Consider the following 15,670-nt stretch of genomic DNA (forward strand, 5'->3'; position numbering starts at 1 on the left):
CACAGGGGGAGCCCAAAATCCAATTTCACAACAGTACCCCCCCCTCAAGGAGGGGGCACCGAACCCTCACCAGAACCACCAGGGCGATCAGGATGAGCCCTATGAAAGGCACGGACCAAATCGGAGGCATGAACATCAGAGGCAGTCACCCAAGAATTATCCTCCTGACCGTATCCCTTCCATTTGACCAGATACTGGAGTTTCCGTCTGGAAACACGGGAGTCCAAGATTTTTTCCACAACGTACTCCAACTCGCCCTCAACCAACACCGGAGCAGGAGGCTCAACGGAAGGCACAACCGGTACCTCATACCTGCGCAATAATGACCGATGAAAAACATTATGAATAGAAAAAGATGCAGGGAGGTCCAAACGGAAGGACACAGGGTTAAGAATCTCCAATATCTTGTACGGGCCGATGAACCGAGGCTTAAACTTGGGAGAAGAAACCCTCATAGGGACAAAACGAGAAGACAACCACACCAAGTCCCCAACACAAAGCCGAGGACCAACCCGACGCCGGCGGTTGGCAAAAAGCTGAGTCTTCTCCTGGGACAACTTCAAATTGTCCACTACCTGCCCCCAAATCTGATGCAACCTCTCCACCACAGCATCCACTCCAGGACAATCCGAAGATTCCACCTGACCAGAAGAAAATCGAGGATGAAACCCCGAATTACAGAAAAAGGGAGACACCAAGGTGGCAGAGCTGGCCCGATTATTGAGGGCAAACTCCGCTAAAGGCAAAAAAGCAACCCAATCATCCTGATCTGCAGACACAAAACACCTCAAATATGTCTCCAAGGTCTGATTCGTCCGCTCGGTCTGGCCATTAGTCTGAGGATGGAAAGCAGACGAGAAAGACAAATCTATGCCCATCCTAGCACAGAATGCTCGCCAAAATCTAGACACGAATTGGGTACCTCTGTCAGAAACGATATTCTCCGGAATACCATGCAAACGGACCACATTTTGAAAAAACAGAGGAACCAACTCGGAAGAAGAAGGCAACTTAGGCAGGGGAACCAAATGGACCATCTTAGAGAAACGATCACACACCACCCAGATGACAGACATCTTCTGAGAAACAGGAAGATCCGAAATAAAATCCATCGAGATGTGCGTCCAGGGCCTCTTCGGGATAGGCAAGGGCAACAACAATCCACTAGCCCGAGAACAACAAGGCTTGGCCCGGGCGCAAACGTCACAAGACTGCACGAAGCCTCGCACATCTCGAGACAGGGAAGGCCACCAGAAGGACCTTGCCACCAAATCCCTGGTACCAAAGATTCCAGGATGACCTGCCAACGCAGAAGAATGAACCTCAGAAATGACTTTACTGGTCCAATCATCAGGAACAAACAGTCTACCAGGTGGGCAACGATCAGGTCTATCCGCCTGAAACTCCTGCAAGGCCCGCCGCAGGTCTGGAGAAACGGCAGACAATATCACTCCATCCTTAAGGATACCTGTAGGTTCAGAATTACCAGGGGAGTCAGGCTCAAAACTCCTAGAAAGGGCATCCGCCTTAACATTCTTAGAACCCGGCAGGTAGGACACCACAAAATTAAACCGAGAGAAAAACAACGACCAGCGCGCCTGTCTAGGATTCAGGCGTCTGGCGGACTCAAGATAAATTAGATTTTTGTGGTCAGTCAATACCACCACCTGATGTCTAGCCCCCTCAAGCCAATGACGCCACTCCTCAAAAGCCCACTTCATGGCCAAAAGCTCCCGATTCCCAACATCATAATTCCGCTCGGCGGGCGAAAATTTACGCGAGAAAAAAGCGCAAGGTCTCATCACGGAGCAATCGGAACTTCTCTGCGACAAAACCGCCCCAGCTCCGATTTCAGAAGCGTCGACCTCAACCTGAAAAGGAAGAGCAACATCAGGCTGACGCAACACAGGGGCGGAAGAAAAGCGGCGCTTAAGCTCCCGAAAGGCCTCCACAGCAGCAGGGGACCAATCAGCAACATCAGCACCCTTCTTAGTCAAATCAGTCAATGGCTTAACAACATCAGAAAAACCAGCAATAAATCGACGATAAAAGTTAGCAAAGCCCAAAAATTTCTGAAGACTCTTAAGAGAAGAGGGTTGCGTCCAATCACAAATAGCCTGAACCTTGACAGGATCCATCTCGATGGAAGAGGGGGAAAAAATATATCCCAAAAAGGAAATCTTTTGAACCCCAAAAACGCACTTAGAACCCTTCACACACAAGGAATTAGACCGCAAAACCTGAAAAACCCTCCTGACCTGCTGGACATGAGAGTCCCAGTCATCCGAAAAAATCAAAATATCATCCAGATACACAATCATAAATTTATCCAAATAATCACGGAAAATGTCATGCATAAAGGACTGAAAGACTGAAGGGGCATTTGAAAGACCAAAAGGCATCACCAAATACTCAAAGTGGCCCTCGGGCGTATTAAATGCGGTTTTCCACTCATCCCCCTGCTTAATTCGCACCAAATTATACGCCCCACGGAGATCTATCTTAGAGAACCACTTGGCCCCCTTTATGCGAGCAAACAAATCAGTCAGCAGTGGCAACGGATATTGATATTTAACCGTGATTTTATTCAAAAGCCGATAATCAATGCACGGCCTCAAAGAGCCATCTTTCTTAGCCACAAAGAAAAAACCGGCTCCTAAGGGAGATGAAGAAGGACGAATATGTCCCTTTTCCAAGGACTCCTTTATATATTCTCGCATAGCAGCATGCTCAGGCACAGACAGATTAAATAAACGACCCTTAGGGTATTTACTACCCGGAATCAAATCTATGGCACAATCGCACTCCCGGTGCGGAGGTAATGAACCAAGCTTAGGTTCTTCAAAAACGTCACGATATTCAGTCAAGAATTCAGGAATCTCAGAGGGAATAGATGATGAAATGGAAACCACAGGTACGTCCCCATGCGTCCCCTTACATCCCCAGCTTAACACAGACATAGCTTTCCAGTCAAGGACTGGGTTATGAGATTGCAGCCATGGCAATCCAAGCACCAACACATCATGTAGGTTATACAGCACAAGAAAGCGAATAATCTCCTGGTGATCCGGATTAATCCGCATAGTTACTTGTGTCCAGTATTGTGGTTTATTGCTAGCCAATGGGGTGGAGTCAATCCCCTTCAGGGGTATAGGAGTCTCAAGAGGCTCCAAATCATACCCACAGCGTTTGGCAAAGGACCAATCCATAAGACTCAAAGCGGCGCCAGAGTCGACATAGGCATCCGCGGTAATAGATGATAAAGAACAAATCAGGGTCACAGAAAGAATAAACTTAGACTGTAAAGTGCCAATTGAAACAGACTTATCAAGCTTCTTAGTACGCTTAGAGCATGCTGATATAACATGAGTTGAATCACCGCAATAGAAGCACAACCCATTTTTTCGTCTAAAATTCTGCCGTTCACTTCTGGACAGAATTCTATCACATTGCATATTCTCTGGCGTCTTCTCAGTAGACACCGCCAAATGGTGCACAGGTTTGCGCTCCCGCAGACGCCTATCGATCTGGATAGCCATTGTCATGGACTCATTCAGACCCGCAGGCACAGGGAACCCCACCATAACATCCTTAATGGCATCAGAGAGACCCTCTCTGAAATTCGCCGCCAGGGCGCACTCATTCCACTGAGTAAGCACAGCCCATTTACGGAATTTCTGGCAGTATATTTCAGCTTCGTCTTGCCCCTGAGATAGGGACATCAAGGCCTTTTCCGCCTGAAGTTCTAACTGAGGTTCCTCATAAAGCAACCCCAAGGCCAGAAAAAACGCATCCACATTGAGCAACGCAGGATCCCCTGGAGCCAATGCAAAAGCCCAATCCTGAGGGTCGCCCCGGAGCAAGGAAATCACAATCCTGACCTGCTGAGCAGGATCTCCAGCAGAGCGAGATTTCAGGGACAAAAACAACTTGCAATTATTTTTAAAATTTTGAAAGCAAGATCTATTCCCCGAGAAAAATTCAGGCAAAGGAATTCTAGGTTCAGATATAGGAACATGAACAGCAAAATCTTGTAAATTTTGAACTTTCGTGGTGAGATTATTCAAACCTGCAGCTAAACTCTGAATATCCATTTTAAACAGGTGAACACAGAGCCATTCCAGGATTAGAAGGAGAGAGAGAGAGAAAGGCTGCAATATAGGCAGACTTGCAAGAGATTCAATTACAAGCACACTCAGAACTGAGGGAAAAAAAAAAAAAAAAAAAAAAAATCTTCAGCAGACTTCTCTTTTCTCTCCTTTCTCTGTCAATTAATTTAACCCTTTTTGGGCCGGTCAAACTGTTATGGTTCTCAATGGCAAGAGAACATAGCCCAGCAAACATAAGAACTAGCTCTTGGAAGGATGGAAACTAAACTGACCATGAACTAAACCTGCCGCACAACTAACAGTAGCCGGGTAGCGTAGCCTGCGTTTTATCCCTAGACGCCCAGCGCCGGCCGGAGGACTAACTAATCCTGGCAGAGGAAAATATAGTCCTGGCTCACCTCTAGAGAAATTTCCCCGAAAGGCAGACAGAGGCCCCCACAAATATTGGCGGTGATTTTAGATGAAATGACAAACGTAGTATGAAAATAGGTTTAGCAAAATTGAGGTCCGCTTACTAGATAGCAGGAAGACAGAAAGGGCACTTTCATGGTCAGCTGAAAACCCTATCAAAACACCATCCTGAAATTACTTTAAGACTCTAGTATTAACTCATAACATCAGAGTGGCAATTTCAGATCACAAGAGCTTTCCAGACACAGAAACGAAACTACAGCTGTGAACTGGAACAAAATGCAAAAACAAACAAGGACTAAAGTCCAACTTAGCTGGGAGTTGTCTAGCAGCAGGAACATGCACAGAAAGGCTTCTGATTACAATGTTGACCGGCATGGAAGTGACAGAGGAGCAAGGCTAAATAGTGACTCCCACATCCTGATGGAAACAGGTGAACAGAGAGGATGATGCACACCAGTTCAATTCCACCAGTGGCCACAGGGGGAGCCCAAAATCCAATTTCACAACAGAGTACTGTGCCACAAACCTGTTGTGTGTACTCAGCACCCATATCTGTGGGTGTACTGTGTCTTTTAGTGTCTGTGTATACTCTGCAAGCCCGCCTGTGGGAGTACTGTGACTTTAAGGGTATGTGCACACACTGCGGATTTTGCTGCGGATCCGCAGCGTTTCTGCAGCTGCGGATCCGCAGCGGTTTCCCATGCATTTACAGTACCATGTAAAGCTATGGGAAATGAAATCCGCAGTGCACATGCTGTGGAAAAAAACGCACGGAAACGCAGCGGTTTATTTTCCGCAGCATGTCAATTCTTTGTGCGGATTCCGCTGCGGGTTTACACCTGCTCCAATAGAAATCTGCAGGTGAAAACCCGCAGAGGAAACCGCACTAAAAACCGTGATAAAGCCGCAGTAAAAACCGCAGCGGTTTTGCACTGCGGATTTATCAAATCCGCTGCGGAAAAATCCACAATGGACCAGAATACGTGTGCACATAGCCTAAGCCTCTGTGCGTACTTTGCACCCCTGCCTGTGGGAGTCCTGCACTTTTAAAGGGAACCTGACACCCCCCCCCCAAAAAAAAAAAGAAGATGAGCTGCTGCCACGTGCAGCAGCGGCTTATCTACAGCATTCTGTAATGCTGTAGATAAGTCCCCGATGTAAACTGAAAGATGAGAAAAAGAGGTTATATTATACTCACCCAGGGCCTCTCTGACCTTTTCCGGCACCTGCGCACTGCAGTACTTTGCTCTGGCCTCAACAGGGCAGACAAAGTATGCCTGCTCTGGAGCTGCAGCGTGAAGACAAGAAGAGGACGTCATTGTAAGAAGATAGGAGGCCCTGGACCAGACCGCGACACCCATCGGACCCGGACCGCAGCGGGACCGCCCCTGGGTGAGTATAATATAACCTCTTTTTCTCATCTTTCTGGTTACATCGGGGACTTATCTACAGCATTACAGAGTGCTGTAGATAAGTCCCTGATGCCGATGGCCGCAGCTCATCTTCGATTTTTGGGGTGACAGGTTCCCTTTAAGCTTCTGTGTGCACTCTGCAACCCCGATTGTGGGAGTACTGTGCCTTTAAGCTTCTGTGTGTACTCTGCAACTCTGCCTGTGGGAGTACTGTGTGTTTAAGCCTATGAATGCACTCTGCAACCCTTCCTGTGGGAGTACTGTGCCAAAAGGCCTCTGTGTATACTTTGTAACCCTGCCTATGGGAGTATTTTGAATTAAAGCTTCTGTCTTCCCATTTTCCAGATGTATGCATCATCTGGAGACAGAGAGGAGACCGCTGGCCTGCCTCTGCGAAGAGCTCCATTTGCTGTGTTAACACCTTCTGCTGCAGTCGCTGAGGCTGTTGCTGAAGCTGCTGGGCTAACAGCTTATTTGTCTCCTGTTGCAACAAATTCTGTTGTTGACTGGTGAGCTAATGTTGCTGCTGTACCTGGATGAGATGTTTCACAACACATAAACTATTCTGGTTTTACATCACTGCAGCTGATATGCGCAGTGACACAAATCTCCCTTCATACACTGTGCCAGTGACCCTGTCACAAAGCATAGTACTCCCACAGACATGGGTGCAGAGTATAACTCTTTTTTAGGACCACAACTCATACAGACACAGTGGCAGAGTATAATTATTTATTATTATTATTATTTATTATTTATTTATATAGCACCATTGATTCCATGGTGCTGTACATGAGAAGGGGTTACATACAAGTTACAGATATCACTTACAGTAAACAAACTAACAATGACAGACTGATACAGAGGGGCGAGGACCCTGCCTTGGCGGGCTTACATTCTGCAGGATTATGGGGAAGGAGACAGTAGGTTGGGGGTTGCAGGAGCTCTAGTGTTGGTGAGGCGGTAGCTTCGGTAGTGATGAGGAGGCAGCGGGGTCAGTGCAGGCTGTAGGCTTTCCTGAAGAGATGAGTTTTCAGGTTCCGTCTGAAGGATCCGAATGTGGTTGATAGTCGGACGTGTTGGGGCAGAGAGTTCCAGAGGATGGGGGATATTCGGGAGAAGTCTTGGAGGCGATTGGATGAGGAGCGAATAAGTGTGGAGGAGAGAAGGAGGTCTTGGGAGGACCGGAGATTACGTGAGGGAAGATATCGGGAGATTAGTTCAGAGACATATGGAGGAGACAGGATATGGATGGCTTTGTAGGTCAGTATTAGTAATTTGAACTGGATATGCTGAGGGAATGGGAGCCAGTGAAGAGATTTGCAGAGGGGGGGAGCGGAGGAGTAGCGAGGAGAGAGATGGATTAGTCAGGCAGCAGAGCTAAGGATGGACTGGAGAGGTGCAAGGGTGTTAGCAGGGAGGCCGCAGAAAAGGATGTTGCAGTAGTCAAGGCGGGAGATGATGAGGGCATGCACAAGCATTTTAGTAGATTGAAGGTTGAGGAAAGGACAGATTCTGGAGATATTTTTGAGCTGGAGGCGACAGGAGGTTGAAAGAGCTTGGATGTGCGGTTTGAAGGACAGGGCAGAGTCGATGGTTACTCCGAGGCATCGGACTTCCGGTATGGGGGAAAGCATGATGTCATTGATTGCGATAGATAGGTCAGGTAAGGAAAATCTGTGGGATGGAGGAAAGATGATGAGTTCAGATTTGTCCACATTGAATTTGAGGAAGCGAGAGGAGAAGAAGGAGGATATGGCTTATAGGCACTCTGGGATTCTGTACAGCAGAGCGGTGACGTCTGGGCCAGAGAGGTAGATCTGAGTGTCATTAGCATAGAGGTGGTACTGGAATCCATGGGACTTTATGAGTTGTCCCAAGCCAAGCATATAGATTGAGAAGAGTAGGGGTCCTAGCCTTTGGGGACTCCAACAGAGAGAGGGTGGGATGAGGAGGTAGTGTGGGAGTGGGAGACACTGAATGTGCAGTTGGAAAGGTACGAGGCGATCCAGGATAGGGCGAGGTCTTTGATGCCAAAGGAGGAGAGGATCTGTAGTAGGAGGCAGTGGTCAACTGTGTCGAAAGCAGAGGACAGGTCTAGAAGGAGGAGTACAGAGTATTGTCCAGTAGCTTTGGCGGTAAGTAGGTCGTTAGTGATTTTGGTCAGGGCAGTCTCAGTTGAGTGATGGGGGTGGAAACCAGATTGTAGATTGTCGAACAACAAGTTAGATGAGAGGTGGGAGGAAAGTTCAGCATGGGCGTGCTGCTCCAGGAGTTTGGAAGTGAATGGGAGCAGCGATATTGGGCGATAGCTGGACATAGCAGTTGGATAGAGGGTTGGCTTTTTAAGGATTATTAAGCACACTATTTGTACAGACACGGCTGCATTGTACATAAAAACTTTTTGTCACAGTGTTCCCAGAGGCGTGGGTTGGAGAGCACACAAAGAGACTATTTGGCACAGTACTCCCAGAGGCTGCAAACAGAGGCGTTTTTGGCACAATAATCCCTGAGACTTTTTGGCACAGTACACACAAAAGCATTTTGGCACAGTACTCCAATAGGCTTTTTGGTACAGTACAAGCAGAGGCTTTATAGCACAGTACATACAAAATGTTTTTGGTATAGTATTTCCAGAGGCTTTTTGGCACAGTACAAACAGAAGCTTTTTGAGACAGTACAAACAAAGGCTTTTTGGCACAGTACATTGAGAGGCTTTTTGGTACAGTATTCCCAGAGGCTTTTTGGAACAGTACACACAGAGGCTTTTAGCACAGTACTCCCAGAGGCTTTTTTGTACAGTACAAACAGAAGCTTTTTGGCACAGTAAAATCAGGCTTTTTGACACAGTACAAACAGAGTATTTTTGCACAGTTCGAACACATTCTTTTTGCACAGTACAAAAAGAGGCTTTTTGGTACAGTTAAAAGAGAGGCTTTCTGGTACAGTACAAACAGGCTTTTTGGTACAATACAAACAGAAGCTTTTTGGCACAGTACAAACAAAGGCTTTTTGGCACAGTACTTCCAGAGACTTTTTGGTACAGAATAAACGGAGGCTTTTTGGAAGAGTACATATAGAGGCTTTCTGGCCCACAAATGGTAAATGGACGACTGCAGTCTAGAGTCATTTTTTAAATGCCCTACTCATATAAAAACAGTGACAGAATAAAATATTTTTTATGTCCACAAATGGGAAAGAGAAGGCTGCATAGTAGAATATATTTTTAGAAACACTACTCATTTACACACAGCGGTAGAATAAAATAATGTTTTTGGCCTATGAAAGGGAAATAGATGGTTGCACAGTAGAATGCTTTTTTAGACACACTAATCTTATAGAGGTAGAAAAACATAATTTTGTGGCCTACAAATGGGAAAGAGACAGCTGCATAGTAGAATATTTTTTAGAGGCTTAAAGGCACAGTACTTCCACAGGTAGGGCTGCAGAATACACATAGAAGCGTAAAGGCACAGTACTCCCATAGATGATGTTGCAGAGTGCACACAGAGGCTTAAAAGCACAGTACTCCCACAAGCGTGGGTGCAGATTACACACAGAGGCTTAAAAGCACAGTAGTCCCTCAGGCATGCTGGCAGAGTACACACAGAGGCTAAAAGGCACAGTATTGTCACAGGCGGGGTTGCAGAATACACACAGAGGCTTGAAAGCACAGTAGTCCCTCAGGCATGCTGGCAGAGTACACACAGAGGCTAAAAGGCACAGTATTGTCACAGGCAGGGTTGCAGAATACACACAGAGGCTTAAAGAAACAGTACTCCCAATGGCAGAGGTGCACCCGTAGGCTTTTTGTCACAGTTCTCCCACAGATATGAGTGCAGAGCACACACAGCGACTTTTAGCACAGTACATCCACAGATATTGGTACAGAGTAAACACAGACATTTTTTGGGACAGCACTCCCACACATACAGCTCTGGCAAAAATTAAGAGACCACTGCAAAATGTTCAGTTTGCCTGATTTTTCTCTTCATAGATATATTTTTGAGTTAAAAGGAAATTGTTCTTTTATTCTATAAACTTCTGGCAACATGTCTCCGAATTTCCAAGTGTCATGGTAATGTAAAAATGTCATAATGTGAGATTAGTTCTAGAAAGTACCATGTCACAGACACACACACTGCAATTTCGACCCCCCTTTCTCCCCCTGTGCATTCGTTCATACAACAGACAAAGCCCTGTGGCAGATACTGTCAACTTGATACCAATATGTGAGCAGTTTATGGCTTTTAAACTGCGGACGACCAATCCTGTAAGGTCACTCGTTCGCCCCTCCCCTTTTCCTAAGGAATGTCTTTGTCTGGGGACTCAAAAAATGTAAATAGTAGAGAAAGAGTGCATTTCATTGCTCAGCCCACTCAGTGATGTCACGACAAGAGGTCCAGGAAGTGAGCTAACAACAGCTTGGCAATGTTGTGCTCATGCATCTGAATATATGGAAGCCCTTTCTCCTCCATAGCACACAGCAAGTTAAAAGCTAAAATGATCTTAATGCTATGTAAGTGTTATATTCAATTTTAATCCCATTTTATTTCTAATTTGTATTGTACACATGATTTTGTCTTGTTTATAATATCTTTTTATACTTTGTAAACACTGCCTACCTTTTCATGGAATAAAATATATAATTTACTAGCTTGTTTCTTCATGCTCTATAAACGAACTGTCGCTTCCTCTGAAGTGAATTACGCTACTGATTTGGGTTGGCTCCAGACCCGTTTACCCTTGTGGAATCAGAGCTGGTGGCAGCATACTTTGTTCTGTGTGAATCTTTGTAGTGACAGCGGAGTTGATAATTATTGTTCCCACCTGTGTGGGAGTAGCTATATTGCCCTTGCTGCAGAGTGCCCAATAGCCAGTACATAGCAGGCAGCCTTTCTGGCGACTAATTACCCTAGGTGCAGTACCTGATCTGACCTGAGGATAAAGGGGATGCCAGAGAGCTGCAAATTCCAAACCGGAACTGGGAAGTGGGATATAGATAAATTTCCTTCAGAAGGAACCAGAGGTAGCCAAACAACCCCGGTTCAAGACAAATTGGTGTGAGTAGTGGGGATGATAAAGACATCCTCCCCACGATCCCTGACATATTGTTTGGATCCGTGACATATTGTTGGCAGCACGGTGTGAACGGTGACATCAAGCAATACATTTTGTATTTTTTTCCCAAAAAATATAAGGGTCAAAATTCAAAAAAATAACCAGTGCTTTCAGACCTCAAATAAAGCAATGAAAACAAGTCCATAATCATTTAGAAACAACAATACTAATGTTTTAACTCAGGAAGAGTTCAGAAATCAATATTTTGTGGAATAACCATGATTTTTATCCACAACTTTCATGTGTCTTGGCATGCTTTGCACCAGTCTTGCACACTGCTCCTGGCGCAAAAATGTAAGCAGTTCTTCTTTGTTTGATGGCTTGTGACTATCCATCATCCACTTAATTACATTCCAGAGGTTTCCAATAGGGTTCAAGTCTGGAGCTTGGGCTACTCATGACAGGGTTTTTATGTGGTAGTCTCTTAATTTTTGACAAAGCTGTATAAGGTTACAATGTACACACAGCATCTTTTTGGCATAGTACTCCCACTGAGACAATTGCAGGGTACACACAGCAACATTTTTTGCATGATGCGCAACCTAACACTGTCCCTCTCTCCAGCTGCATGCTGTCCCTTCACTGATCAAAGCATAATGGCAGCAGTAGTCGTGAGCCAGCCTTTATATAGGCCAGGTCATACTGTGCGCTGGCCAATCACAGCCATGCCAATATTTGGCATAGCTGTGATGGCTCCAGATGTTCTCACAGCCTAAAAGCTTGCTGATTGCTTGTGCTGCAACCTTTCAACAAACTTTGGTTAAGTATCCGAACTCAAGCAGTAAACCGGAAATCCTGTTAAGTCTGTGTTCAGGGATCGGTATCGGACACTAGGTGTCATCCTTACCTGTGTCTTGTCATTAGCACATTGGCTAAAGAAATGCCATGCCAGGAAGCTCCTTTGAGCTGGCTTTGGTTTGCTCATTTCCTCGGCGTGGTGGACAGTAGCAGCCAATGTACTGGCTAGGGTCAGCCCACTGTGCTTTGGCACCCTGCTCCCCTTTATGCTGTGTTGCTGCAGCAGTGTGACCACCTCCTCTTCCTCAGAACTGTGCATGTCACTAGAATGGCCTTTTCTTCATGTGGGATCTAGGTCCTCATCATACACTGCATCATCTTCCATCCACTCCTCACTCCTGCCCTCCTTGCCTGTTTGAATATTGCAGAAAAATGCTGCAGTTAGTAATCGTGTTTCATCATCGTCTGAGATGTGCTGTGGTGGTTCTCTGACTATGTGCACTAGCCCTCCCATGTACTCATCCTCCAACATAACAAGTGGATGGGCATCACTTCTGCCTCTTTCACTTCTGAGGAAGGGCCAGATGGGTGGGCCATACAACCTCAGTCATCTAAGTCATCAAAAAGGAGAAGACAATGCTGCATGACTTGGGGCTCAGACTGCTTGGATGACTTGCAAGGGGGTGATGTGCGAACTTTGCGTTTTCTCCAGGGGTGGAAACTAATGCAAAGGAACTGTAGGCACTCTCAGCCATCCAATCTAACATCACCGCAACATGTTTTGGCCTCACCATTTGTGTCATACATTATGGGTGCACCAGAGAAATGTATTTCATTTGGGTATGTAGCAGGCACAGAACGACCATGTCCTCTCCCCACAGCAGCTACATTGCCACCACAAGCAGCAGTTACGTCACTACCTCCACCAGCAGCAGCACCACGTCCACGTAATCCTATTTGATGTTCTCATCATTTTCTAAGGCACAATACTCTTACAGACACAGGTGCAGTTTAGAAAAAAATAATTTTATACAAGTACTCCTACAGACTTTCAGTAAAAAAAAATGGCTTAAAGGTACACTACTCCCACAGACACAAGGGCAGAGTAGAACAATTTGTTTTTACGCACATTACTCCCACAGTTGCGGTTGCAGAGTAGAAAAATGTATTTTTACACACAGTCCTCCCTCGCACGGATGCAAAATAAAAAAAAGTGGCTAAGGCTAGTTTCACACTAGCGTTAACTGCATTACGTCGCAAATCCGTTTTTTGGCCGAAAAAACGGATGCGTCAAAAAAGTGAAAAACGGTGACAAACGTATGCCACGCATCCAGCATTTCGACGGATCCGTCGCAAATCCGCTAAACGTTTCCGTCGAAAATACTGGATGCGTTGCATACGTTGTATCCGTTTTACCATCCGTTGTATCCGTTTTTCCGACGGATCCGTTTTTAAAAGGGGAGGCTCCCAAAATTTGATTGGCTACTGGAAAATTTGAAAAACTATATAGTACTGTATTTACAGCCCATCTTTGTGGGTTTAGTTTTGTGGCAGCGATGGAAGGTGTTCTTGGGAGGATTGCTAGTTTGGTTACCGACGTTATCTTTGAGACAAATCGCCTGGATATCATAGTGCGGGAGAAGGAGGCGGCAGCGGAAAGGCGTAGGATGCTTCTGCAGCAACGGAGACGAAGACGAATGTGGATTCATCCTATTAATCAACTACGGATGACCCGGGGTGTCCAGTCCACTCTGTACCTGGAGTTGCGGCACAATCCACACAAATTCCACAACTATGTGCGGATGAGGATGGAACATTTCGATTTTTTGCTTGCAAAACTGGAGGATGTCATCCGAAGACAGGATACAAGGATGAGGCTTGCCATCACACCGGCGGAGCGGCTGATGGTGACCCTGCGGTAAGCCTCTTTTTTTTATTTCATTGCTGATATTGAATGTTATATTACATGCTGCAGATAATACTGCGCTGACATATTGCGCACTATTTTCTGCAGCATGTAGTTTGGGTTTTCTTGGCGGACATTCAACTGCTTTATTTAAATGTCATTGCTGCTATTGAATGTTAGATAACAGACTGCAGAAAATACTGCGCTGAAATATTGCGTTGCATGTTCTGCAGTTTTTTTTTTTTTTTTTTTGGGTTTTTTGGGTTTGATGACATGCAACTGCTTTTTTTCTGTCATTGGTCATTTTGAATGTTATATTACATGCTGCAGACAATACTGCGCTGACATATTGCGCACTATTTTCTGCAGCATGTAGTTTGGGTTTTCTTGGCGGACATTCAACTGCTTTATTTAAATGTCATTGCTGCTATTGAATGTTAGATAACAGACTGCAGAAAATACTGCGCTGAAATATTGCGTTGCATGTTCTGCAGTTTTTTTTTTTGTTTTTTTTTTGGTTTTTTTTGGGTTTGATGACATGCAACTGCTTTTTTTCTGTCATTGGTCATTTTGAATGTTATATTACATGCTGCAGATAATACTGCGCTGACATATTGCGCACTATTTTCTGCAGCATGTAGTTTGGGTTTTCTTGGCGGACATTCCACTGTTTTTTAACACCGGTTTCATGCTGGTTTCATTGGGTGTCCTGTCCTTAAAAAAAAAATTAACAGTGCCATATTAAAAATTGTTTGTCTGTGCAATATTTTCTAACATTTTTATTTTTTTTTTTTATACAGTTTCCTAGCTACGGGTGAATCTATGACTTCGCTCCATTATCAGTTCAGGCTGGGCATTTCAACTATCTCTGGAATAGTGAAGGACACATGTCGGGCTGTTTGGACCACTTTGCAACCAGAGTATATCCCCCAACCATCCATGGAAATCTGGTTGCGAAGTGCAGAAGAGTTTCAGCAAATTTGCAATTTCCCTAATTGTGTGGGTGCAGTTGACGGGAAACATATAAGGATTGCGAAACCGGCAGGAACAGGATCGGAGTATTATAATTATAAGAAGTATTTCTCCATCGTCCTTATGGCTATTGCAGACGCCAACTGCAGGTTCCTTGCCGTGGACATTGGAGCGTATGGACGGTCCAACGATTCGCAAGTGTTTAAAAACTCTCCGATGGGTCGTTGCCTTTATGGAGAGAGCTACGATTTTCCGCCAGCCAGACCACTGCCAGGAACAAATGACCCAGCCCTGGAATATGTCTTTGTAGGTGATGAAGCCTTTCAACTGTCGCTGCACCTACTGAAACCGTACAGTAGCCGGAACTTAAACCATACCAAGCGGGTCTTTAATTACCGGCTTACTAGAGCACGAAGAGTAGTGGAGTGTTCCTTTGGCATATTGACGGCGAAGTGGCGAGTTCTGCTGACGGCTATCAAGCTGAAAACAACAACTATAGACGAGGTAGTTAAAGCCTGTGTGGTGCTCCACAACTTTGTCCTGTCAAAGGAGCCCGTTTCTTTGGATGATGAAGAGTTGGAGACCACCTTGTGGGACTACCGCAGCAGCTCGTTTCGCTCTACAAGTTCAGTTACAAGGATGAGGGACCAGTTTGCCGATTATTTTGTCTCACCTGTCGGGCGGATCCCGTGGCAAGACATGATTGTGTAACCTGTTTCCCATGTGTAACCTGTTTCCCATGTGTTTTGGTTATGTAAAAAAAGTGTTTCTGCCCCCCCCCAAAAAAAAAAAGGCCCAAAAGCGTGGTTTTCTTGCTAGTAAAACCATTATGTTATACCTCTTACATGTCTGGTGTTTGTTTTTATTAAACCTTTTTTTATTATATAACCTTAATAAATCCACACACACACAAAGAGTAGAATTGTAATCCAAATTTTATTTTAACTATTTTTTTTTTTTTTTTTGTTTTGCAAAAAAAATATATTTTTATTTTCCAA

This window comes from Ranitomeya variabilis, chromosome 1 (assembly GCF_051348905.1).
Source record: "Ranitomeya variabilis isolate aRanVar5 chromosome 1, aRanVar5.hap1, whole genome shotgun sequence".
NCBI classification, from domain to species: Eukaryota; Metazoa; Chordata; class Amphibia; order Anura; family Dendrobatidae; genus Ranitomeya; species Ranitomeya variabilis.